General features: G+C 43.0%; 1 protein-coding gene across 1 annotated transcript in view; it reads left to right on the top strand.

The window, feature by feature from the left end:
* The window catches only part of GLI3 (GLI family zinc finger 3), a 282,714-nt gene that overhangs the window by 15,480 nt on the left and 240,099 nt on the right, over window positions 1-27,135 (top strand). The window lies entirely within an intron of this gene.

The raw sequence follows: 27,135 nt of genomic DNA, 5'->3' as shown, positions 1-27,135 counted from the left end.
TTTTATAATTCTTAAAATTTATTTTTGGCTGTGTTGGGTCTTCGTTTCTGTGCGAGGGCTTTCTCTCGTTGCGGCGAGCGGGGGCCACTCTTCATCGCGGTGCGCGGGCCTCTCACTATCGCGGCCTCTCTTGTTGCGGAGCAGAGGCTCCAGACGCGCAGGCTCAGTAGCTGCGGCGCACGGGCTTAGTTGCTCCGCGGCATGTGGGATCTTCCCAGACCAGGGCTCGAACCCGTGTCCCCTGCATTGGCAGGCAGATTCTAAACCACTGCGCCACCAGGGAAGCCCCTCCAATTTTTTACATACAATGGGAGAGTGAGAATCCGCTTTGGAAGGTAACAGCCCAGAAGTATAGGCTGTGAGGGCAGACATCCAATAAAAAAGCTGCACCTTCCTGTCTGAACTGTGCCATTGCCTGGCCCTGCCCTCTGTGCCCATCCCGGTCCACAGTGTGTGCTGCTCACTTTTCTCCTTCCCCGATGTCACCAGTGCGCACTGCTGGCTTGACCGGGCCAGGGGAGGGGCTGGCATTAAACCTTTCGGCTAATGAGTCCCATTTTGAATTGATCCTTCAGGGAGATCTATTTATGTCTGAGTTAAAATAATGAATTTACTTTACATACATACGAAACTGTATTTCTTTCTTGATTCGTGGTCTTTCAACTCAGGACTAGAGCTTATTTTAATAGAGCCAGATTTTTGCATTATTCCTGTGATGAGGTTATAGAAGGCATATTTTCTCCTTAAAAAAGCATGCTGTGGCCCTTGTTCCTTTTCTCTGGAATTTGTAAAAATTAGACACGTCTATTTCAGAAATAGAATCAGTCTGTGCCATGTAGGTGATTTGGTAATTTTAATAGCAAATTTGTAGGAATAATCGCTTTCTGGATATCATGCTTCACGCAGCATCAACGTTGGGTGATTTTTATAGCAGTGTGTGTGAGTGTGAGTGCGTGTGAGTGAGTGAGCGTGTAAGTGTGTGCGTGAGAACAGGCTGCACCACGTGGAGCCTCCGTAAACCACTGTCCTTTCTGGGAATTTCAGCAGAGTAACAATAGCGATCTGTCCTTACGAAGGTGCTGCCACTTGGGCGATTCCGGCCATTGGACACCTGCTGGGCAGATATTTGGTGCCATTGCCTTTGTCTGGAGCTGCTCTGACCATGAGTTCTGCCCATTAACCTGCTTAGGGTGACCAGGAACAGAACTAACCTAATCAGCCCAGCAGCCAGGAAGCCACTGGGGAACACGTATCCAGGGAAGAAACAGTCATGGTTTATAAAAGTTAGTCCTTGAGTCCGAAGTAACCACAGAACTGACTCCGAAACCGAATTCCACGGGCTTCCCACCCTGATGAGCTCGGGTCCTTGAAGCACCTCCTAAATGGGTGTAAGACACGTCCTATCTTGGGGCAAAAACCTCATTAGTCAGGTTTGCAGGGCTTCTGCGTGAATGATAGCTGTCCTAGAATCCTGTGAGCTCTGACCATTTTTTCAGTGTTCTATTTCTTGTAAGAGATTGACTCCTTTTTGTTTTGGAATAAAATAAAGAGCCAACCAAATAAAGAAAAATGGAAGTGGTTTTTGAAATATCAATGGCAATCCTGCTGGAAGATTCCAGGAAAACCAGCAAACAAGTTTAAAGGTGGGAAAAATTGAAACAGATAAACCTTTTTCTTTGTGATTGCTTTCCATAAGCAATGCGAATAATTGTAATGATTTTTTTTTTTTTTTACAAAGTCCTCGGCAGGATTCATCTAACTAGTTCAGAGCCTCTTTATGGCCCCAGGATCATGCTTAGGAGGGTGTGGAATGGCCCAAATTCTCTGTTTTGCCAGCTTCTACCTGGTGGCACGCTGCCCTTTGCTCTCAGCTCTGGTCACACAGCTAGTCTGGGGGCTTTGGTCTGTGGTTTGGTTTGGGTGTAAGAGCTGGTGTGGGGGGCAGGCTTTCAAAGGTTGGTATACTGTCATTGCTATGGTCATCCATCTGTCTGTCTATTCTGTCTGTCTCCCGTTCTGTCTTTTCTCTGCAAACATTTCAGAAGGGCTTGGATACCTCCACTGAGGCTCTTCACAAAAAGGAAGTGAAAATTACTTGGATCCTATAATAGGTAGTACCAATTGCTACTGTTCCCAGGGGGTTCTTAGGCTTTCCTTACAAAGTTCTGCAATTCAGAGACTTGTAAATGAACAATGAAAAATGAGTTCCTCACCAAGATATATTACGGAGGTAACCTGTGTATTTCTTCTCCCATCCACAATTTCAAGATTAAAATAAAACAAACAAAAACGTTTCGCTATTGGCGCTGTTACGTTGACTTAATTAACTTTTCCAGCCATTATGTGCTGCAGTTTATTCCTGATTGTGAGCCTTCCAGCCAGACCATGCACATTCCTCTGCATGTCCTTACAGATCTGTTTTCTTACTTTTCTCAGCCAGGTATCTACTCCTAGAATAACAGTCATACAGAGTTCTGTTTAAACGCACACATACACACGAACCAAAATGTATGGTTCAAAAAACCTTAAACGACATTTTGAGGAAGGATTTGCCTTTAAACCTTGAAATTTAAAATAACACAAGTGAAAAACTGTTCTAAATCTTCTATGGGTAAAACACAGCCAAACTGATTTTTGTAACGTTTAAGAACCTATATCAACATATGAAGCATTCAGTATACTTACTCAGGAACCACAGTGTTTGCTTCATGTGTTATAGTTTGATTTTAAGCTCTAGTGTTATTTATGAAACATAAATGACAAAAGAGAAGACATTCAGTTTTCTGAATATTTGTTCAGTGCAACTGACACGTAAATGATCATTTCTGGCGTCCAAGATGGTGTCTTTCACATATAAAGTGTGCATTCATATCTTAGGTGTCATGGTTTACTTAAAAATCTCAAATCTGTTAACATGCTAGTACCTTAAGTAAAATGCCTTAATGATCTGTTTTTTTCAGGTATGGATTCATTACTTTCCAAGCTGCATATTGTGTTTTGTAAATAATAGACATGTTTTAATCTAGGTGTTCCAACGTATTAAACATTCTCATTGTCCTATAAAATTTCCTTTAACGACTTGCAAATACTGACTTTTCAGTGTGAAATGTTTTATTTCATTTTTGGCCTATGATTTTTTTTAAAGGAGTAATCTGATATTTCTTATTAACCTACCACTCTGCTTTAAAAGAGAAAGCAGCTAATAATAAGCATATGTAGGTCCTGCTTTGGGGATCTTTTATCAGATCTGATAGTTATTGGGAACATACCTTAAAGTGATAGAAAGCAGAAATTATCTTAATGGTGATGCAATATGAAACCAAAGTTGATAGATTAGTAATGGAGAGGAAGTTCCCTGTTCACTTTGATTCTTTCAAAAGGAGGGCTTGGTTCTCCTCTGCTTAAAAAAAAATTCTTTGAGGTTTCTAAGGGGAAAGTGTTGTGGTTTGCAAATATGTAAGAGATACTTTTTTTTTTTTTTAATTTTAACTTTTGGTCACTTCCTGGCCTTGTGATTTTCTTTCAGACTGTCCAGTAACTCCTATGAGTGTTAATCAGGATATCTGTTGGTCTCCTGGCTGGGAGTAAGATAGCTCAGAATTTTGTTAAGAGTTGGGAATTCATCGGCTGTTCACCACCAAGATCTCTTGTCTCTTTTTGTCCTTTTTTATGGTAAGAGTTTATGTACCTAATTCTGCTCAGAAGTGGGTGGACAGTTCACAGCAGAAAGCCTGTAGGTTGTGAGTTTTAGGTTTCCTGTCCCTTTAGATGTTCAATCCCTTTTTTCTTGGCCACATCCCATTTCCTAGCACATGACAGATGGACAGATAGATGGAAAGGACTTTCAGATAACGTGGTTTCACACTGTAGGGTGTTGGATAGGAGCATCCCTGGGGTTTGGGTTGAAAGTTTGGACTGAGTTCTGGCAACACCAAGGACTAGCTTGGTGCGTGTGGGCAAATTCACTTCTCAAAGTCTCAATTTCTTCATCTGTTTAGCAAGATACTAATTAGACCCACTTCACAGGATCTCCAGGCGGATTAAGTGAGGCAATGCCTGTACCTTTCTGGTAGGACTGCACACGGTAAGAGTTTAGCCATCGTTATTAAGACAAAGCATGGGGATGAATTAAATGTTATGAATCCAAAACAAAACGATTGTGTTTTCTTGAAAATATACATAGGTTTTGAAATTAAGGGGAAAACGTTTGGCAAAAGTAATTTTAAATTTGCTGGACTCTGTCCGAAAAATAGTTCAAGGTGTTTCACAGAGCCCCCAAATGACCGAGTTTACACATCTTAAGGAAGAACTATTAAAAATTTTTTTTTTTCTCTACCTTCTTTCCAAATGCCTTCTCAAGCCAGAAAATAGGGAAGGCAATTTTGAGAAAATTTATTTTGATTTCTTTAACCTTGAAAACTACCATTGATTATATGTCTTAACACTAGAAACAGCATATGGTACATCCCTTTTCTTGAGTCTTTTTTTGGGGTAAACTGTTTCCTTTCAGGTTCGTGGTACCCATTTATAGGGTAGTTTGTGCTGCATTAAATTTTATGCTTTTTAAAAGAGCTTTCATGTTTTTAAGCCAGCTAACTCATGGCAAATAATCTGATTCTCATAAGAGCGCTGACTCTTTTGAGCTCCAGACTCATGTGTTCCTTTACCTGGCAACCTCTGTCTTCTTATTTTGGCTGAGTGTATCAGCTTCCTGTGGTCATCCAGGCTTGAAACCCCACGGTCACCTTTGACCCCTTCCAACCTCCGGCTTCCCGTGTCCTACCAGTTTTGAGGTCCTGGTAGATTTTCCTCTGTAATTATTCACCCACGTGTCCCTTTGGGCCACCCTACTGCACAATGCTATTTCAAACCTCACTACCTCATGCCTAGACAGTTAAAGTGACCTTCTCTCCAATCGCTCGGCCCTGATTCATGGAGTTGCTCTTACCCAATTAATCTTTTTACGGTTATGCCACACCCCTACTCTAGAACCTTCAGTGATTCCCAGCTACTTATAAAATAAAATTCAAAATCCTTCGCTTAGGGCTTCCCTGGTGGCGCAGTGGTTGGGAGTCCGCCTGCCGATGCAGGGGACACGGGTTCGTGCCCCGGTCTGGGAAGATCCCACATGCCGCGGAGCGGCTGGGCCCGTGAGCCATGGCTGCTGAGCCTGCGCGTCCGGAGCCTGTGCTCCGCAACGGGAGAGGCCACAACAGTGAGAGGCCCGCGTACCGCAAAAAAAAAAAATCCTTCGCTTAATATTGAGTTATCTTCCAAAATCAGACCCCAGTCTGCCTCTCCAGTCTCTCCAGTCTGATTTACTGCGACTCTGCTTTCCCATCTATAACCTGTGCTTTAGCCAGTTGGAAGGGCTTCTTGCCTTCACACTGCTCCTGCATAGAATGACCTTTATTCTTAACATCGGGGCACGTTGCATGTTTACCTTCTTCTCAAATGCGACTCTGCCCTCCATCTTTCCATATGATCTTGTGTCCTTTGGGGAGCTACCTAATAACACTTGGTTTTGGGAGGCTTATTTTATTTATTACTATTTTAATCAATAGACTATATTTTAGAGAAGTTTTAGATTTACAGAAACATTGATCAGAAAGTACACAGAGTTCTTGTATACCCCTTCCCCCCCTCCCAGTTTCCCCTATTAACATTTTGTAATGGTGTAATACGTTTGTTACAATTGAGGAAGTAATATAGATACACGATGATTAACTACAGTCCATGGTTTCCATGAGGGTTCATTCTTTGTGTTGTGTGTCCTATGGGTTTTGACAAATATATAATGTCCTGTAGCTGCCATTATAGACTAGTTGCACCCCTCACATTTCCCTATGCCCCATTTATTCATCCCTCCCACCTTCCACATAACACTTGGTTTGTCTTTTCCCTGCCTCCACCTCATCCTCCTTTAGTATTTTGGGCTTGGAGGGCCGCAGCCTACACAGTACACAGACCTGCCGGAACTTTCCTCGGCTCAGTGGGGCAGGGGGCATGTGCAGAGCGGCAGTGGTGTGGATGCCAGGGTTCGACCCTGGCTCAGCCACTTTATCACTGTGTGATCTTGGGCTAATAACTTAACATCTCTGAGGCTGGCACAGTAAGTACTCAAACATGGTAGCTATTTTTAGGAATAGTAATAGCCTCTTCTGGATAAAATCTGGCAGGATTTAATATAGTGACACTTTTCATCTCACTCCTTTCAACACAACATCATTTGTTAATAATCTGTGCATGGTTAAGCTTGAATCCGATGGAGAGAGTTAGAGGGTGTTGGCTTACAGAAAATCTTTAAAATGTGGGGGCCATCAGGACCTAGCTTCACAGACAACGAAATGATAGGAGCTGGGATCAGGAAACAGTACCTCAAATCACTGATCCTGAAATTGGCAGAAGTTGGATTTAAAGAATCACATTTTCAGACCTACCCCTCATTCATAAATACGCCTTCCCATTATGGGATAAAGTCAGTAATTCTGTGCAAATGGGCTTCCCTGAGGGCAAGGCTGCTCTTTTCTCTTGCGTATAGCTATTGGATTTCTCCTCCGAAAACAATTCTTGGGTGCTCCGGGAGATCAGGAATAAATCTCAACCCCTTCTTGCCACAGTTTTCCAGACTTGGGAGTGAAAAGAAGCCACAGCATTATGTGTTCAGCTTGTGGGAAGTTTCTGGGTTGCCCTGATTACTTGTGATCCAGTGATGTGAGTATTTCACATTTTCAGAGAGAAATTGGTCAGAATCAGAAACAGGAACCAAAGAGTTGAAACTCGGGGCCAAAATGCAGCCTGTGGGAGGGCAGTGTCTCTCTGGGGAAGTATCTCGGTGGCCTTCTGCTGGGTACCACTTTGAGCCCCTACTTGGGGGGAGGGCTTTTGTTCCAGGGCTGCTAGAGGGTGAGACCGGGAGCGTTGGGAACCACGAGGGTCCCAGGCAGAGAAGGAGGTGGGTGATGGTGAAAGCAAAACCCTTCCCTTTGTCGTATTTACGTGGAAATCTTGCCAAATCCCCCTGCTGTAATTTCTGTTTTTAAAACTTTACATACAGCACCATTTACTTTTTTTTGGTGTACACTTTTGACAGATCCATAAAGTTCTGTAATTGCCGCCACAGTCAAGGCACAGAACGAACGGTTCCAGGCCCGTCCCCCCCAAATTTTGACAAATACTTGTTTTTAAACTCAGTGTAGTAATAGTTACCTTATGAGTCACTGATCATAATAGAAAGCGTTAGAACTGTAGAAGTTGCTTGATGTTATGGTTTTTTTTTGTTTTTAAAAAAATCCGTGAGTTTTTAGATCCTGTTCGCTATACTCACTGTGAGTTTTCTTTTCCTTTCTATCTAAATATTTCATATAGAATTAGTAGTAGAACTAACATGTTCTTAAACACTGCCCAGAAACATATAACCTTCTGTCTCTGCCAGTCTGAGTCTTTTTTGAGTGTCCAGTCAATGTATTGTTTCCTTTTAGGCCAGTTGAAGATGCCATTTTATACTTAAAACTACAAGGCAGTCATATTAATGAGGGTTTTTTGTTTTTGTTGTTTTGCTACCATGAATGAGCAGGAGTGTGTTAGAATGGGAACATTTAATGCAGCTCTAACCTAGAAGGAAAGTATCCAAGGCTTTGTTAAGTCTTTCTCTTTTTTTTTTGGTAAATCATTCTTTTCCCCTTTACTTTTATAGATAGGACTTCATCTCAGGTAGGGGAAATTTTTCTATAAAAGTTATTCTTACTCTGACTTAGGCTGCTGTTCTTTTTCACTCTTTTTTTTTTTTTTTCTCTTTCTTTGACTCTTTCCTCTTCTTGGTCTCTTTCTTTTTTTTTTTTTTCTCCCTTTAGTTGTAGAAAGTTGAGTTCCATCCCAATTATTAAATCTTAGGAGACCATTCCCACATGGTTCCGTAAATGGTAGCTTCATCCTGCGTTCTTTCATCTCTTCCCCTGCTCTCTGGCTTGACAGTTGAAAAGGTCTGACTGTGCCACACAATGGTTTGATTGGTTTCTCTGGGGGAGACTTTTCCCTGCCTCATCATTCGCCAGGCAGGTGGACCAGAAAGTCTCTTGATTCTTTTGTTGCCTCTCAAAGTCCGAGGTCTTTGACTGAATAAATCCGCCGTCATGGGATAATTTGCTAAAAGGAGTCTGAAAGATGTGAGAGAAAAGCCTCCCGACTTGGGTGCTGCATTAATGAAATCACGGGGCCTTGGAGTTTGCAATTGAAAAATCACCAGGAATGCAATGGGTGGAGACGGGGCTTCTTTTATTTCCCATAATAAACTTTTAGTTCTATCATTTAAAGCACGCCTAGCCCTTTGCTGGCCCACTGGCCCGAGTGTGGTTTTTTTTTTTTTTTTTATACCCATGTTTCAGGGGACAGCCCTGTCCGACTGAAAGCCATTTGGGTGCTGTGTCTAGTTAGTCATTAGATTATTACTAGTAGATGGAAAGAATTCCATATGACAGGACTAAGGTTGAGTTAACACAGGACGAAAAGTAATTTACAGATAGGCTGTCCCCAGCCATCTTTGTAGTGCCTGATAAGGTTTCATTTCAGAATGGATAGGCGACATTTCCACTTACGGGCCCATTCTGCGACACCTGTGATAACAGCTTCTGGATCCTAATTGAAATTGGTTTCAAAATGGATTTTCACTTTTCTCTGTCTGTGGAAAATATTGAATGGACTCAGAGCTGCCACAGAGAACCCCGGACCTTGGAAAATGGAGCGGGAGGCTAGGATCATCTTTCATAACAGTGTCGATGATATGACAGTTTTGTTATCTGTCTTATTAATGAAATCATTGATCATCTGATGAGGGAGATAATAAACTACATTTCCCACCCCCCCCCCACCAGTGTTCCCGAAACGCAATTAGATTCGGATTACCAATAAGGAGGGGGGGAAAAAAAACAAACAACTATGGAACTCAAGTCGTCAAGGTCGATGAAAAGTTTTCCTTACCCAAGGGACCATTTCAGATCAGAACATTATGAGTGATTGCAATCCAAGTATTTTGAAATTATAGAAAGCCAGCGTTGTATCTGAAGACTGTCTTTTTGTCCAAGTCACCAGCATTTTTTAGTAAAGACCTATAAAGTGAAATTCACAAGTAGAAAGGGCAGTTCTGAATTAAGTGCTTTTGTAATGGGGAGAATGGGGCAAAAATCCCCAGATTCTGTCCTCCACCCCTAGGGTGAAGGGATTTGGGGCTTGTCCTGGGTGGGTATAGTGGGCGAGGAGGACCAAACTGAAGGAAAAGTAGCTTATTGTCTGTCCCTCTCTTAAAGCGCTCTGGGAATCCTAGTAAGATGGGAATTCGGTTTGGGTTTAATGAGGGGGCTCTATTGTTTGGTGTTGGGCTGCTTTGGAATGTGCTCTCTTGTTCCTCTCCAAGGAGGGGAAGAGATGCTGATGACTCTCATGTTTCATGGTGAATTGTATTCTTAGGTGTTTCTCCATTCTCAGAGCCAGCAAGGATCAATCCAGTCCCATCTGAGCTTGAAAGAGGAGCTGTGATCAAAGGCTCTAATGATGTCACTGGTCTCTGGTGATTGATTAGGTACAGAAGTTCTAGAGAATTCTGCCTTTCCTTATCATTTCCAATTCATTAGTGTCTACCATTAGGGTAGCTAGCTCTTCATTTCTGTAAAATTAGAGAAAAGAATGATATATTAAAAAAAGATATATAAAAAGATAAAAGAATGATATATAAAAATGATATATAAAAAAATGATATCTTTTTCTTCTGGATCTGTCTATCTATGTCTATTTTTTTTTTAAGTTTATTGGAACCATGGCTGCCTTTTATAAGCAGTCTTCCCCTTTAAGTATACTGCAGAGAAGTAGAGTTCGCTATATAAATTGGGGTAAGTATTTGGGAATTTAAATTGGGATAGTATTTGAGAGTGAAAACAGTCCCATTGTTTCCAAAGCCGTTTAAGCATATATAGGTAATTACATGTTAGGTCAACATTAAATATATTTAAATATTTTATTACCTTGGAAATTTATGATTTTAGGACTTTTTAAGTTCTTTTAGTTATTTTTATGGAACTATCTAACATTTTTCCTCTTGCCATTGAAAAAGAAAAACCAATGCATTTCATGCCAAGAGGTGACAAATCTTACAACTGGGGAAGATGCAGCTTGAAAGAAAATCATAAAAAAACCGAGAGAGAGCCTGAGAGATCTCTTTCTGGAACTGCTCTTGACTGTACTGTAACTATTGGCTTAGATCCACCTGGGGTGGGGATTGATTGCAAAAGCATTGAAAAAAATTCTGTTTTGGGAGGCTCTGCAGCCCAAGGAAGAAAAGTTGAATGGAAAATGGAGAACGTGAATTATATTAAAGTGACTGTTACCTTCTATCGTTTGCTGTTGATTGTCCAGGCCTATTGCCTCCTGCTTGCTTAGAGCTAATTTCTTTCATAGAGAACTTCATTTTGAGAACTGCTCTCTGAGTAGGACTGATAAATGTGTTTATAGTGTAGGGTGAGTATCTAAAGAGAAGTGATCATGCAAATGAGCCTTTGGGAAGAGATGGTGAGGCAATTATGAATACTAAGCTTTAATGGATGTCAAAGACTCCCCTTTCACAGAATATTTTTGTTCTATTGGCAGTGATAAGAAAAAGAATCCCAGACTCTTGCCCGTAACCAAAAGAGAACTTCTAGAAAGAATACAACAAAGGCATGGTTAAAATAATGGGACTTCCAGCAATGTAAACATTTTCTGGTAAAACAGGAATCTAATATTCAGTTGAAGATTTCTTCCAAGCATTTAAAAACTAGAAAACACACAGTGGCCCATTTCACATTAAGTTTAAATCAAATCTGTCTTTAAAAAAACTAATGTTTCTAGGCTTGTTTTCAAATTCTGGCAAGATTTAGAGCAGTAGAAAAGTTCCTTTCCTATAAATGTTGACAGCAGTTCCGGTGGAGGCTAACAATGTTTTATAAATAGAGTTTGCTTAGCAAAAACCATATGTACGCCTAGTGAAATAAGCTCACATTTATTTATGTTTTGATTTATAGAAAACATGTGCCCCTTAAAGCCTTTGGGCTCTTTTCCGCAATTAAAAGGAATCATGCTTGAGAAAAATAGCTACCGTCTTAACGGGAAACTTTTTCACATCAGTTGAAAGCATTTTCTTTGATCACTTTCACACAAATTGAGAATATTTTCATCCATCAGCTTGACCCCCAAAATTGGGTGAATTGAAAAAAAGATGTCTATAAATATGTACACATACACACACGTATCAGCATATATATTGGTTGAATATTGGGGAATCCCAGATTTTTAAATCTTGGGTAATAGGAGAGTGGTAGTGTACAGTTTTGTAGCAGGAATTATTTTATTTCATTTTTATTTAAAAAATTTTATTGATGCTTATTCTTGCTGTGTCTAGTGTTGGTGCAGCATGCGGTGGTCTCCTGTTTGGTTTGATTTGGGTTTTTCAGACTGAAGACGGGCACAGATTCTGTGTGTACCTGTTACTCGGCCTTCATCTAGCTAAAACAGCTGAAAAATATCTCTATCTTGATTCTCTTTCGAGCAAAACAGACAATAAGGCAAAAGAAGGATAAGAAGGTGGTTTGCAAATCTCTCATCCCTGTCCTTTGAAGAAAAGACTTCAGAAGTCTTTTTTGTATTTTTTTTTTTAAGAAGAAGACTGTATAATTTAGTTTAAAAGATGTTCCTTTTGCTTAGTGATCTTTCAGGAAGTTCAGGATCGGGAGCGTGTTGCTGAGAAGAAAAAAAACCCTTTTTTACCTTAAGAAAGAAGTGGTTATATTTGCTGGGACCAGGCTACAAAATACTGTTCTGTTTCTTTTCTAGACTAGACTGGATCAATGGTTTTCACACTGCTGGGGGCGTGGGAGGAGGGTGCGGAGAAAGTCAGTGTTTAAATTTGAGAACTTCGGGCTTCCCTGGTGGCGCAGCGGTTGAGAGTCCGCCTGCCGATGCAGGGGACGCGGGTTCGTGCCCCAGTGCGGGAAGGTCCCACATGCCGCAGAGCGGCTGGGCCCGTGAGCCATGGCCGCTGAGCCTGTGCGTCCGGAGCCCGTGCTCCGCAACGGGAGAGTCCACAACAGTGAGAGGCCCGCGTACCGCAAAAAAATAAAATAAAATAAAAATAAATATGAAAACTTCATGATACGTGAGTATACTAATGATACAAGTACAAATCTTACATGTAAGGGCTAGTATAATTTGGTACCTTGTTTTAACTGGGGGGGGGGTTATTTTTAGTTACAAGTGAGAGATTATATGTGCTTAAAAAAGTTAAATTAAAAAAATTTTTATTGAAGTATAGTTGATTTACAGTGTTGTGTTAGTTTCAGGTATATAGCAAACTGATTCAGTTTTACATATATGTGTATATATATATATACACACACATATACATGTATATATATATCTATATATAGAGATAGATTCTTTTTTCAGAATCTCTTCCATTATAGGTTATTACAAGATATTGAATATAGTTCCCTGAGCTATGCAGTAGGTCCTTGAGAGTTAAATTTTTAGAGAAACTCTTTCTCATGAAGGTGATGTCAGTGTCCCACACCCTAGGAAAGCCTAGCTCCTAGCACCATGCACTCAGGAATAAGTACCATCGAGTCTGGTGGCTGATATCTCTAGGCCAGCATGGCATGTAAGAGGAGTGAACCATCTTTTCCAGCATGGGGGCTTCATTGGGAATCCAGGAACCCTTGAGGTTCATGCTTCAGAGTATGGGCCAACCCTCTGAAATTACTTTATGCAAGACTTTATGGGCGTGAGCCTATATCCTCTTTGTTCAGGTTCTTAAAGAGACTTGTAACCTAGTATTTGCCAGAGCCACTGGTCTGCAGGCAGGCTTTGGAGCTCTGACTTCCTTCAGGGAAATACTGATTGAATGATTAGAATTGCTCTTTGAAAGGATGATGGTCTATGAGAAGAGAGCCTCTTAAGGGTGAGGGGAGATGAAAATGAATCTTTCTCATGTAAAATGTGATGTGATAACCATAGTCGTGACCCAGCTTACTTTATAGAGGCCACACATTAGGAAGTCAAAAGACTGCTTCCACATCACTTTATTGTTTTTTTTTTTTTTTTTTTTTTTTTTGCGGTTCGCGGGCCTCTCACTGTTGTGGCCTCTCCCATTGCGGAGTACGCGCAGGCTCAGCGGCCATGGCTCACGGGCCCAGCCGCTCCGCGGCATGTGGGATCTTCCCGGACTGGGGCACGAACCCAGGTCCCCTGCATCAGCAGGCGGGCTCTCAACCACTGCGCCACCAGAGAAGCCCCACTTTATTGTTTTAAACGAGGAACTTGAGTATCTGATTTAAAGAGCTTTTCCCCACGAAACTCTTGTGTCTGTGACATTCACCTAAGGTTCCCTAGGAATTTAGAAGAGTGAAAAAAGACAGGAAAGATGTCAGGTAGATGAGAGGCACTTGAAAGGGATGAGTTAACATAATCTAAGTTGAAAAAGGGAAATCCACCATTCTCTTTAATCTGTATCAGTCACATGTATGTGTCCCTCTTGGGTTAAAAGCCACCGAAGATTGTGTTTAGGCCAAGATGTGTGGTCATATTGTTAAGTCAAAATAATACCAAGTATTTTGGAGGGCTGTCTATAGCTATTAGTTTCAGGTGCACGGGTAGGGAGATTTTTGCCCCGTTTTGACTGAATTGCGGATAATTACACAGAGTTGCCACAAAAGCAGTGGATCCTCTGAAATCTGAGATGTGCGTGTCCTTGATTTAGACCTGGTATCATTCGTTACTGACCTGATTTCCTGCACTGGTCTTCCTGGGAGTACTTGGGCATGGCTGGAAGGAACATTTGACTCTTGTGTGAGACTAACTCTTCCCAGACCACAGTCCTCTTTCAAACGTCCCAAACATCCTCCGAGAGGGGTCTGCCTAGTTCTCTGTTTGGCATCTGGTTTGATGTCGTTACATTTTATCACGGCCTCGCTGAGAGCTTTAGCAAATTTCTTTGATGCTAATTTAGTCGCTTTAAACTCTGGAGTGGAAAAAAAAGAAACAAAACCAAGAATACAATAAACTTTGATTGCTAGTCTCCTAAACGCTGCATCTCTCAAGTAACCCATATTTGTCGTTATTTTTTGAGAACGGAATTTATAGGGGGGAGCTGTTCAGATACAGCCCAGGGAAGGGGGCAGAGCCAAAGGCCAGAAGACACCGCCCTTCACAGGTTGCCTTGGGGAGATGCTGCACCCTCCAAGGAAGGTGAGATGGTTCTTTATACTATAATTAGTATAATTTTCAGGGAATTCCTCAGAATAATTAGATAGATTTTCAGGGAATAATTAGAATACTTTTCAGGGAATTCCTCAGCAGGCCAGTGGTTAGGACTCGTCACCCTCACTGACAAGGACCTGGGTTCAGTCCCTGGCCGGGCAACCAAGATCCCACAAGCTGTGCCTCCAAGCGTCCAAAATCATAATCATAATCATAATCATAATGCATTTTCGAAAGCGTTTCAGTGAAAGTGGAACGTAAAGGGGTATGGAGAGTGAAGGACGTGCTCACCACAGCCCGAGACCTTAGAACTACCTTTCTTATTCTCTGCTTTCCTCTCTCTTGAAGTTTTTGTGTGTGTGTGTGTTGAGTTTTATAAAAGGAATACCTGCTCATTGGGAAATTTAGAAATGCACAAAGAAAAACATGGGCGTGTCCGGGAATCTCACCACCCAGAGATAACCTTGGTTAACATTTTGGTATATTTTCAGGTTTTTTCCCTCCATTTTCTGTGTCAAGTCCTACAGGTTCAGGTGACCATATGTTCGGGGGATATTCCTATGTCATGTGCTACTTTTCTCCAGCCTGACTTTGATGGGGATGTAATTTATTCACCCACTCCTCTTATCATTTATGTTCTTATTCCACTTGTAAATAAGGATGTGGTGAAAATCCTTAAACAATCTGTATGCTTTGAATACCTCTTATCAAATTAACTCCAAGAAATGTCGCAACTTATATTTCCATCAGCTGTTGATGTGTGCTCACTTTCAGAAATGCTTATTAATACGAGTGAAATCTTTTTAAAGAAAATATCGGTGAAAACGTCACCTCATTTTTAAAATGTTTTTCACTGAAGTGTAATATGCAGAGAGAAGAGTGCACATAGTGTAAGTGAGCAGCTTTGATGAATTTTCCCGATGTGAACACATCATGTAAACAGCACGCGGATCAAGAAAAGAAACACTACCAGTTTTTCTCTGGATATATGCCCAGGAGTGGGATTGCTGGATCATGTGGTAGCTCTATTTTTAGGTTTTTAAGGAACCTCCATACTGTTCTCCATAGTGGCTGCACTAATTTACATTCCCACCAACAGTGTAGGAGGGTTCCCTTTTCTCCACACCCTCTCCAGCATTTATTGTTTGTAGATTTTTTGATGATGACCATTCTGACTGGTGTGAGGGGATACCTCATTGTAGTTCTGATTTGCATTTCTCTAATAATTAGCGATGTTGAACATCTTTTCACGTGCCTCTTGGCCATCTGTGTGTTTTCTTAGGAGAAATGTCTATTTAGGTCTTCTGCCCATTTTTTGATTGGGTTGTCATACTGAGTGGAGTAAGTCAGACAAATATCGTATGATATCTGATACCCATTACATGTGGAGTCTCAAAAAAATGACACAAATGAACTCATTTACAAAACAGAAATAGACTCACAGAAGTAGAGAACAAACTTATGGTTACCAGGGGGGAAGGGAGGGGAGGGATAGTTCGGGAGTTTGGGATTAACATGTACACACTGCTATATTTAAAATGGGTAACCAACAAGGACCTACTGTATAGCACAGGGAACTCTGCTCAGTATTATGTAACAATTTAAATCGTTTGAAAAAGAATAGATACATGAATGTGTATAACTGAATCATTTTGCTGTACACCTGAAACTAACACAACATGGTTAATCAACTATACTCCAATATAAAATAAAAAGTTAAAAAAAATAAAATAAAAATAATCCCCCAAATCCCCCCCCCCCCCACTACCAGTGTCTGGAAAGGATGTCTCGGTTCTGGTCAGTTACTTCTCCGGCTCCAAGGGCTGGCTCTGTTCAGCCCTTCTACTGCTGAGGGGCACCTGGGTGGTTTCCAGCGTGAGGAGGGTTGGCTGTTAGGTACCTGCCTTTTGGTGGACCTGTGTGCACATTTCTATTGGTTAGGTACCTAGAATACAGTTGCTGCATCCTAGGGCTGCATATATTTAGCTTTAATAGATACTGTTCAATAGTTTTCCCAAGTGCTTGTACAGAATTTTTCCTCATTCTTGCCAAACTAGGTATTTTCTGTATTTTTCATCTTGGCCATTCTGTTGACTGTGTAGTATTCAGTTGTGGTTTTAATTGGTTCCAGATGACTAAGGGAGTTAAGCATCTTTTTAGGTATGTATTGGTCATCTTAATATGCTCTTTTGTGAAGACTCTGTTGTGTCTGTTGGAAACTTTTTAAAAAATTTGTACTTCTTTGAGGGTAAATAATTATTTAGTAGTTGTTCTCTCACTGATTTGAAATGATACCTGTATCTGACATTGCCTTAAAATATTTTATAGCTTCTTATTCTGAACTCTTTTATGCTATTGACCTGTTTGTTCTTTAGCCAGTAAGTACCACACTCTCAGACGTTATGACATATATTTTATTTGAGAGTGCCGTTATCTTTTATGATTCTTCCTTTTCAAATGCTTCTTGGCTCTTTTCCAAGTTTTTGCTTCTAGAAGAATTTTAGGACTTCTTTTAAAATTTGCAACTACTTGTTTATGAATTCATCCATACGTAGTAAAAGTATAAAAACATGAACGGATGCAATTAATTTCAGCAATAGAGGTTGCCTCTGGGGAGAGTGGAAGGGGAATGAGATGGGGAGGGTTCAGATGTATCTGTACCATCTTACTTCTTGAAAGAGAAAAGGTTTTAAGCAAATGTGGCAGAATATTAACATGTGTTAAATCTGGGCGGTGGGTATCCTGATGTTACTTATTCTCTGAAATATGTCATGATGAAAAGATTCCCCTTTGGGATTTTATTTGGAATTATATTCAGCGAGCTTATCTAGGCTTTGTAACTCTACTGGCTATAAGAAACAGCATTGATTGCTTTTCTGCCTCATTTTCACAAGGTTACTCTCTTCCCAGACGTACATCAAAGCGCACATAAATGCACACTCTCTTTGGCGCCCGCGTTCTGCATTCATCTTCAGAAGTATTTTTTTAAAAATCTGTCACTTAGGGCTTCCCTGGTGGCACAGTGGTTGAGAGTCCGCCTGCCGATGCAGGGGACGCGGGTTCGTGCCCCGGTCCGGGAAGATCGCACATGCCGTGGAGCGGCTGGGCCCGTGAGCCATGGCCACTGAGCCTGCGTGTCTGGAGCCTGTGCTCCGCAACGGGAGAGGCCACAACAGTGAGAGGCCCGCGTACCGCAAAAACAAACAAACAACAAAAAAAAATCTGTCACTTATAAGAAAATACGTCGGAAATCACAGTTGGCAAGACCTAACAGGTGTTTGCTTTCTTTTCACCTTTTATACTTTAACATGTCCTGGAAGCAATTTAGTTTTACTTTTGTCTCATCTGTGTTGAATTGAAAGTTGCAGGTACATCGATAAGTACTTGGGTTAATGTAAATACCTCTTGTATTCTCTCAGGACAGATCTGATGCTCCAGCTTCTTGGCATCAGGCTAGGTTTTTATCAGGCGCCAGCAGCTGCCCTCTCTGTGCCTTGACAGTGGTATCTGTTACGTGGTGGCTTTTTCTACTGAAATCAGTCAGTGCCAGGATCAAGGATTAGGAGTGGGTTGAGGGTCTCTGTTATTTGTTTGTTTGTTTGTTGTTGCGAGAAGATTGATTCAATGGAAAAGGCCAAAGGAATCTTGGTACTCTCATTTTTGACCTTGGAGTAACCTTGGTTCACTCACGACTCGGGCGTAGAGGATGTAAGTGGATGTTGGTTGTGGCCAAGTGGAAGAGAGAGATCTGTGAAAGGTCCAGTGTCAGTTCGGTGTGTGCCATGTTGCCACGATGCACGTGGATCCAGCAGAACTCATAAAGAGAGGCGAATCACAGACCTTTAAGGACACCAAGTAGCAGAATATTCGTGCCTTTGAAGATAGGAAGTGTTGCCTTCAAAGGTGTAATTCCAGTAGCTCCTTAAGGCTCAACTTCACACACTTAAAAGCATGCCCACAACCTGTTGCCTAAAGCTTTTGGAAATAATTTAGAGACATGATTCTTGTTTATTCTCCAAATTTCAGATCATCCAGCATTTTGTTGCCTTTCTGTCTGGGGAGAGACACATTCACCAGAGTGATGACAATACGCACAGAAAATTTGCCAGCCCCCAGAGAAATTCGAACTTCCTCCCTTTTTCCCCACAGGAGTGTCTTGGGGAATGGCGCATACAATAGAACTTTTCATGTCTAGGCCCTGCCCAGGGGATTTCTGTCTAATAAGAACCTTTTCTTCTTCTTTTTTTTTTTTTTCTTAAGCATACCCATATGGAACAAAGCTCAGGAAGAGGTTGGGGACCGAATGCAGGGAAAGAAAATATAGAAAACCCTGGAGCATCTGAGTTTCCCGAGTTTCCTTTGCACCCAAGTCCAGGCAATTATAAATGAAAGGTTCTATTTTCCTGATGTCCCGCCTGTAGTCAACATTCTTGAATAAAATATGCTTTCTGCTCTAAAGATACTTATAAGTGAAGGTGTAACCACACTGATTTGCTGCAGTATAAATGATACCTACCGAGTATCGAGGAAAGTCTCCTCACTTGAATTAGATCTTTTAAATGTAATTGGTTAAGGCAGGGGTAGACAGGACTCTGGACGGTGAGGGCTGGAGGATAAAATAAAGAAGAAAGATGTTCCAGGTAGAGGGAGCTATGTAAGTAAGCAGCCACTTGGAAGTAAGGACGTCCTTGGTGATTTGGGGAATTGATTCCAGTCAATGTAGGTTGCTTATTGGATGGGCATGGGTTGAGGGTAGGGAGCCTGATGATTGAAAATGCTACTGAAGAGGCATATGGAGTCCATATGGTAGAGGCCCATGAATGCACAGCTCAGAAGTTTGGGCTTCATCCTTAAGGAGAGAGGGAAGAGGGGAGTGACAGGGTGTCATCTGCCTAAAGATAACACGTTGGTCCGTGGTGAGAAGGATGGCTTGCCCTGGGGGGAGAAGGGAGGCATCCCGGCCATCAGGAGGCTGCAGTGACCTGGTGGCGAAGTGGAGGGCAAAGGACACCATGCAGAGGAAGGCAAAGGAGAAAGTAGGATTGTGGACAGAGAAATGAGCACGCCTTGGAGGAAGTAATCCGGTTGTAAATGTTTCGATTTCCGGTGTTTATCTGAACTGAACATCCAGAGGCCAGGAGAAAGATGAGGCCTGATGATAAAGATTCGAGATTCATCTCAGAGGAAGGTAGGTGGTAAAGGCAACAGGAATGAGGGAATGGGCTGGAGAAAGGACCACGTCTGTAGCTAAGACTCAGCAGGAACATGGGATGGGGAAGAAGAGATTGAGATAGAGGACCAGGACCAAAGAGGCTGAGGTGGGGCTTCCCTGGTGGCGCAGTGGTTGAGAGTCCGCCTGCCAATGCAGGGGACATGGGTTCGTGCCCCAGTCCGGGAAGATCCCACGTGCCGCGGAGCAGCTGGGCCCGTGAGCCATGGCCACTGAGCCTGCGCGTCCGGAGCCTGTGCTTCGCAACGGGAGAGGCCACAGCAGTGAGAGGCCCGCGTACCGCAAAAAAAAAAAAAAAGAGGCTGAGGTTTTTAGGATGGGGGGAGAGGGGTGTCAGAGAGGCCAGGAAGATTGAGGGCTGGGAAGAAAACACCGTCTCTGGCAGTTGGCACTTGAAACGCATGCAGCCGTCAAGAGCAAGGTGGACTAGAGGGCAAGACACAGCGGATGTAAGTATAGGCGTATGGGAGTGTGGGAAGGGGGGGTGCCGTGAGCGCGTCACTCTTTAAAGGAAGGAAAGGGGGGAAACAGCTGCTGGAGCAGGAAATAGAGGCAGGTTTAAGGGAATGTGCTTTTAGGATGGAAGGTCTGAGTCTGATTGTAGGTGCGGGGCGGTGAAGGAAGAGGGAGCAGAGGTGTAGGGACGGTGATGCTGAGCGGTGAGGCTGTGCAGGTGCCCTGGGCACAGTGCCTCTCCAGCCGGCCTGCAGTTAGGACATTGGGATCCGCAGCTCTGGCCTCGGGGCTAGTAGTTTAAGCTCCTGGGTGGTTCCAGTGTGCATTCAGACTGTGAATCTCTGCTCTGGGGGATGAGGTGGAAAGGGAACCTTTCATCTGAGAAAGATGGGACTCCTGGGTAGAATCTGTGGATAAAACTAGAGGGGGCGGGGAGGGAAATTAAGAGATGCTCCTCCCACTTTTTCCCATTTTCTCAGTGAAGGATGATAGAAAAGTACCGGGGACGGTTGTAGGCCAGGCAGATCTCTTGTGAGGAATGGGAAAAGGTGCTGAGGACACGTGAGGAGGGTTGTCTAGTCGCATCGGGGGCCCAGCTGTGGTCAGGCAGGGTCATTTTATGACTGCATCCATAAACCCCATCCATTCGTGGCAGCTTCTAGCAGAGCAGAGGGAACAGGTGGCTGGCCTAGTGTTAGGGGTTGGCAGCCCAGAGGTCTAGAGGGTACAGGGAAGGATGGTTGTGTGTTTCCCATCTGCACTCTCACCCCGTCCACCTGGTGATACACATGTGCGTCCGGAAGGTTCACAAACTTCAGTCTTTTTCTTTCGTGCGAGGGTACAGTTACAAGGTAGCCCTTGTAGAGATGAGACCTGTAACCTTGCTTCCCTTCATAGGATGCTAACCAACTCTGCTAGCCTATCATTGACATAGAATGAATCAAATCAGTACTGACTACGGCCCTGACATGAATTGCTTGCTTTTAGTAGAATTGCTGTCTTGTGTGTGTGTGTGTGTGTGTGTGTGTGTGTGTGTGTGTGTGTGTGTGTGTGTGTGTGTGTGTGTGAGAGAGAGAGAGAAAGAAAGAGATCTTATGAATTTCAGGTGAGGTCAGATTTTGGGGAAAACATTAACCAAAGAAAGGCCAATCCTCTATCTTTGAAATCTTGTTATAATCTGATTTACTGTAAGTTTTAAGCATTAATTAAAAAAAAAACCAAAAACACAGATTGCTTTTCACTTGGGTGTGTATCTAGATCTACTCTGATCTCATATCTTTTTGTATGGAATTTTAAATTCTTTTATAAGGGAAGCATGTTAAAATAGCTGTTGTTTTGGGTTTTGTTCATGCATTGCTTAGCATTTCTTAAAATGAGTGGCTAGGATTTGAATTTGTCTCAACATAGAAGGACGCTGGAGAGATACTTAGAGCTGAGTTTTATACACACACATTCACCTACACACACCCACTCACTCATCTTCCTTCCGTTCCGCAGTTGATGTTGCTTAAAGGCTTGGAGCCCAGCAGGAGAGAACAGTCAAGGAGCATTGACTAAGGCCGGGTGGGGGAGGAGTAGTGATCTGACCTCATGCTGACGATCTTGGCAGCTAGAGAAGGAAATCTGCGCCCTGAAGGGCCCATCAAGTAGCTGGGTGTGTCAAAACCATGCAGGAGGTGGCAGGTTAGTACCGGCAGAAAACGGCCAAGGACTAGACCAGGAGCACAAAATAGCACTTTCCCCACCAGCTGCCCCTTCTAGAAAGCAGATTATTTTTGAACTTATTTACAAAACAGAAATAGACCCACAGACATAGAAAACAAACATATGGTTACCAAAGGGGAAAGAGGGGGCAGGGATGAGTTAGGAGGTTGGGATTGACATATACACACTACTATATATAAAATAGATAAACAACAAGGGCCTACTGTACAGCACAGGGAAATCTACTGCGTATTTTGTGATAACCCATAAGAGAAAAGAATCTGAAAAAGAATATATATGTATGTATAACTGAACACTTGGCTGTACACTGGAAACTAACACAACATTGTAAATCAACTCTACTCCAATAAAAAAAAAGAAAGCAGATTATTTTCCTGGGAGAATCCACTGGTAGGTAAGTGGAGAAGGTCAGCATACAGGGTGCCTGGAAGGAGGAAGCCAGAGAGGTCTGAAGTACAGGTGATGCCCCCGCAAAGCCCCATGGAGACCCCCAACACCCAGGCATCCCTTGCCCTGTGGGAAGACTTGCCCTGTGCACTTGCAGGACCAACTAGGCAATTTCATGGTTTCTACTTCTTTCTTTCTTATATTAATGATGCTGGAGTGACAACTTTGGGGATTTCAGTGTGGGGACAGATATACACGTGAAGTCCTAGTAGTTGCTTCCTGAAAAATAGCTTCAGAGGAGCAGGGGGCCGAGCCTTAGGCATCTTTGTTTCCTTGAACCGAAATAGGTTCAGTGTTTCGGAATTCAGAAAGCATGACCATCTTATTAAACCAAAGAAGGAGCTTCTTGTGGACAGCATGGATGTCTGGGAAGGAGGGCAGGAGTTAAAGAAAGAACCGTTCTGGTTGACGAGCTCCCAGCCTGTGCCTTATACTTCCTCACTGCCGCCACGGCCCGGAGTTTGTGTTGGGTCTTTCAGAGAAATTTCCTGTGCTTATGCTGAGATGTCATTCCATTCACCGCAAAACCCAGCCTGGGTCCCATTTTACAGATAAGGAAACTGGGGCTGGGAGACTGGTTTTTCCAAGGTCTCCTGGCTGGGCAGAAGCAGGCCTGCCCCGGTCTCCTGCTCTCCTGGCTCTTGGCCTCTTGACCAAGGTGGGATGGGGTGGGGACCGAGGAAGTGGTGGACTCTTATATTTTTGCATCTTGAATCAAAGATCAAGAATGGCAGTATATGAGAAGTGATCATTTTCTGTCGGGTAAAGTTTAGTTGCCAACCACTATGAAGTTCTCACTATATATATATGTTGCGTGGATGCCACTGAGTGTGTGTTTTTTCTGTTTTTGAATCAGCGCACAGCATACATGTTTTTCCTCTCTAAAATCTGTGTGCTTTTTTTGCCTTTGGATGGAAAACTGAAACATATGATTCCATCTCAACGCAACAAACTGAAAAAAGGACTACTTTGAAGTACAAATGGCGGTATCCGAAAATACTTTAAAAGGCACCGAAAACACTCAGTTTGAGGCAGCCATGTCGCGTCATTGCTGGTGGCCAAGCTTGGCCAAGCGTTCGGTTTTAGAAGGAGGAACGTCACCAGTTTCACAGCTGTGGCAACAACAATTTCTCCCTCGCTGGTTGAATCTGTCAATTGCCTAGCAAGTTTTGGCTACTTCTTTTTTCATTGCTATTAGTTAATACTGAGATGTTCATTATCCTGTCGTCTTTCAGATCCTAGAACACGTAGACCAGGGGACCCTTCCATCCTGCTGGGAAAGGTTCATGCATTTTAGTGTCTCCTTGTGTCTTCAGACAGGCTCATCTGGAACCAATTCAGATATAAATGTCAGTTTTTTTCCTGAAAAGTCTTGCCTGAAGGAGCTTCTTCTGTTTCATTAGCCCACGGTGCCCAGGAGTCGTGAGAGAGTTAGAAGAAGCCGGGATACCTGTACGACCTCTCTCAATCTGAATGGCCAGACCAGAGCCCAGTATGAGAAGCATTCTTTCAGACACAAGAAGACAGTTCTTGCCAGCTTTATTTTCAGTGTATAGAATTCATCATTCTTAAATTCAATATTTGAATTTAAGTTTAGGTTTGAGTCCCATCTCCACCAATTACTATCTGTGTGATTTTTGAGCAATTCAATTGAGCTCTCTGAATTTTAGTTCCAGCATCCATAAAACAGATATAAAAATATATCCCTGGGGCTTCCCTGGTGGCGCAATGGTTCGGGGTCCGCCTGCCGATGCAGGGGACGCGGGTTCGTGCCCCGGTCCGGGAGGATCCCACATGCCGCAGAGCGGCTGGGCCCGTGAGCCGTGGCCGCTGAGCCTGTGCGTCCAGAGCCTGTGCTCCGCAACGGGAGAGGCCACAGCAGTGAGAGACCCGCGTACCGCAAAAAACAACAACAACAACAACAACAAATGCCACTAACACTTTTTAACTGGCTAGTGATTTTCATCAGTTTTGCAGGTGAAAAGGTAGGGTTAGTGGAAAGCTGACTTCAGAATCTTTGGGGAGCAAAGCTTCTCGGGACATAGTTGATGTTAAGAGAATTAGAGAGGTTTTCCAATCCATTCCATTCTCTGCCTCCTATGGGGTCCTCCCTGAAGAGGCAGGAGGATGCTGAAATGATAGCCCATCTGCGGTACAGACCTGGGCCCTGCTGGGGGCTGGGGCGAATCTGCACGGACGGTGCTTATGTTGTGGCCACATGTATCCGCCTCCCTGACCAGCAAATGCCCAGATGCCCCTTACGGCCACTGCCCAGGCCGTGTGTCTTCTCCCCCGTCTCCCAGGTCACGTGAGGAGTCAGTGTCCCATCAGGATGAGGTGCGGAGCAAGCATACGACGGATAAGATGCTTCAGATGTGAAAACGGGTCACTGGAGTCATACTTCTAATGAGTGGGCTGTATGTCTCAGATTCATTACCATTTTTGTGGCCAGCATTAAAAGGCTTGTGTGAATCCTTCCCCTCCCTTTTTGGTTTTTATCAGAGAGATGTTTTTCTTTTTTTAATGTTCTTTTTAAAAATATTTTTAAAAAATTGAAGTATAGTTGATATACAACGTTTCAGGTGTACAACGAAGTGATTCAGTTAATCTGTCTATCCACCCATCTATCTATCTTTCAGATTCTTTCCATTATAGGTTATTACAAGATATGGAATATAGTTCCCTGTGCTATACAGTAGGTCCTTGTGGTTTACCTATTTTATATACAGCAGTGTGCATCTGTTAATCCCATACTCCTAATTTATCCCTCCCCCTTCTTTCCCCTTTGGTAACCATAAGTTTGTTTTCTATGTCTGTGAGTCTATTTCTGTATTGTAAATGAGTTCAGTTGTATCATTTTTTTTAGATTCCACATATATGTGATATCATATGATATTTGTTTCTCTGTCTGGCTTCACTTAGTATGGTAATCTCTAGTTCCATCCATTTTGCTACAAATGGCATTATTTCGTGCTTTTTTATGGCTGAGCAGTATTCCATTGTATACATGTACCACATCTTCTTTATCCTTTCATCTCTTGATGGACACTTAGGTTGCTTCCATGTCTTGGTTGTTGTAAATAGAGCTGCTGTGAACTTTGGGGTGCATGTATCTCTTCAAATTAGAGTTTTCGTCTTTTCTGGATATATGCCCAGGAATGGGATTGCAGGATCATATGGTAGCTCTGTTTTTAGTTTTTTTAAGCCACTTCCATACTGTTCTCCATAGTGGCTGCACCAATTTACCTTCCCAACAGTGTAGGAGGTTTCAGAGAGATATTTTTCTTAATGGTTACGAGCTCTAGTACACAGGCACCCCTCGCCCACCCAAGGTGCAGGAATCTGTGAACCATCGCTCCTAGAGATGGCGAAGACTCTTAGGTCTTGAAGTCCATCCTTCTTCGATGTACACATCTTTCGGTAAGAGCCCAGGAAGTGCTGCCGCCATCACTCCTCAGGAGGGATGAAGCCTTCACAGGGCCGCCCATTCCATTTTCAGAGCATTTTTATTATTAGAATATCCTTCCTTGTGTGGCGCAAAGACCCACCTCCCATCACTTCAGCCGCATCTGCGCCCTCCCCTCCCTGCTGCCTTCGAAGGCACTTTAGGTGATGGATTTGGGAAGGGCGAGTGATTCTCTGGCCTCTGCATCCACACGAGTTAGTGCTACTGTTCTCCCACAGATACGTACAAACATCTGAAGAATAAGGCGCTGAGGCCTCTGGGGTGTCTGAGTGTTCACTGTCTGTCCCCATGAGCTGAACACGCATCTCAGAACGAAAGCGCACCGTATGGCTGAACGATGCTGCTCCCGTTACCACGTGAGATTGGAGCTGGGTCTGGGTAGCCAGATTCCACAGCTGATCGTGACCGAGAAGCGCATCCCTAGGTATCCTTTCCCATCTGCTGCTAAGCCATAGCTCTGCCACCTTGGACTGCAAATGACTTGAGTATTCATGTTTTTGGCTGAAGGATAGGTCACTGTATTTACCCTTATTACATTTCTTCTTCACCTCAGCCCATCATCACAGGATAAAACTGATGTCATGTGGCTTCTGCCCTCACAGAGCTCCCCATGTCGCAGCTCCACAAGGCTTAGGTAAAAGGAGGGGGCACACACTCACACCACACACGCACACCACACACACAGTCTTTCATTCACCTGTCCTCTGATTTTGAATGACAGCCGTCACACATAATAACTCACGTCAAATTGCTGTGACTATATGGCAACAAACTGATTGGAATGGAGGAGGAGAAGCCTAGGGGAAGCATGGGGGGTTGTGCCTCGCCTGCCCCACCAGCCTTGCAGCCTGCTGCGGAGACAGTGGGATTGAAGGGAGGGGGGCAGAAGCCGTCTACCCACCTCTGCAGGTGTGTACTGAGGAAAATCAGAGTTCTACTGTGCTTTTGGTGTGCTTTCTGTCAATTTATTAGAACTAGGTACCTTGCCTGGGGCCTGTTATTTACCTTACATCCTAATGTCTGTGTATCAACAATGGAAAATTTTCATCTGCTCCCAAGCAGGCGAGCAGCCTGAAAATCATTTTCAGAAATTTTAGAAATGTTAGTAACCCAACTTTGTGGTGAGCAGCTCAAACCACATCTAACATTTGGATCAAACCGTACGCTTTCAAAGCACGGCCGCCTCTCGCATGTCTCACTGGCATTTTCTAACCATTCTTCATCTTTGCAGTGTATTCTTTTGTTTTTGGTTATTGAGTGATTGCTTTATAGATGCCATTTGTTATCTATCATCATAGGAAATTTAGGAGGAAAACACTTTGTCATTCTGTTTGGCAGTGAGATTGTCCCCAGTCTTTTCCTAAGTTTTTTTTTAAAAGAAACTTTTTGAAAGAGGTTTGAGGATTGGAAGCTATGCAGTTTTGATACCATAGATTGTGCTTCATCTGACTGTTTCTAAACTATAAGGGTCTAACATTTCCTGTGCAGGAGAATGAATCTGTGTACATGGTGTGTGTGTGCGCGCCTGCACATG

Source organism: Grampus griseus (assembly GCF_964374135.1).
Source record: "Grampus griseus genome assembly, chromosome: 9".
NCBI lineage: Eukaryota > Metazoa > Chordata > Mammalia > Artiodactyla > Delphinidae > Grampus > Grampus griseus.
The sequence above is the reverse complement of the archived record's forward strand: the minus strand, read 5'-3'. Positions and strand labels throughout refer to the sequence as shown.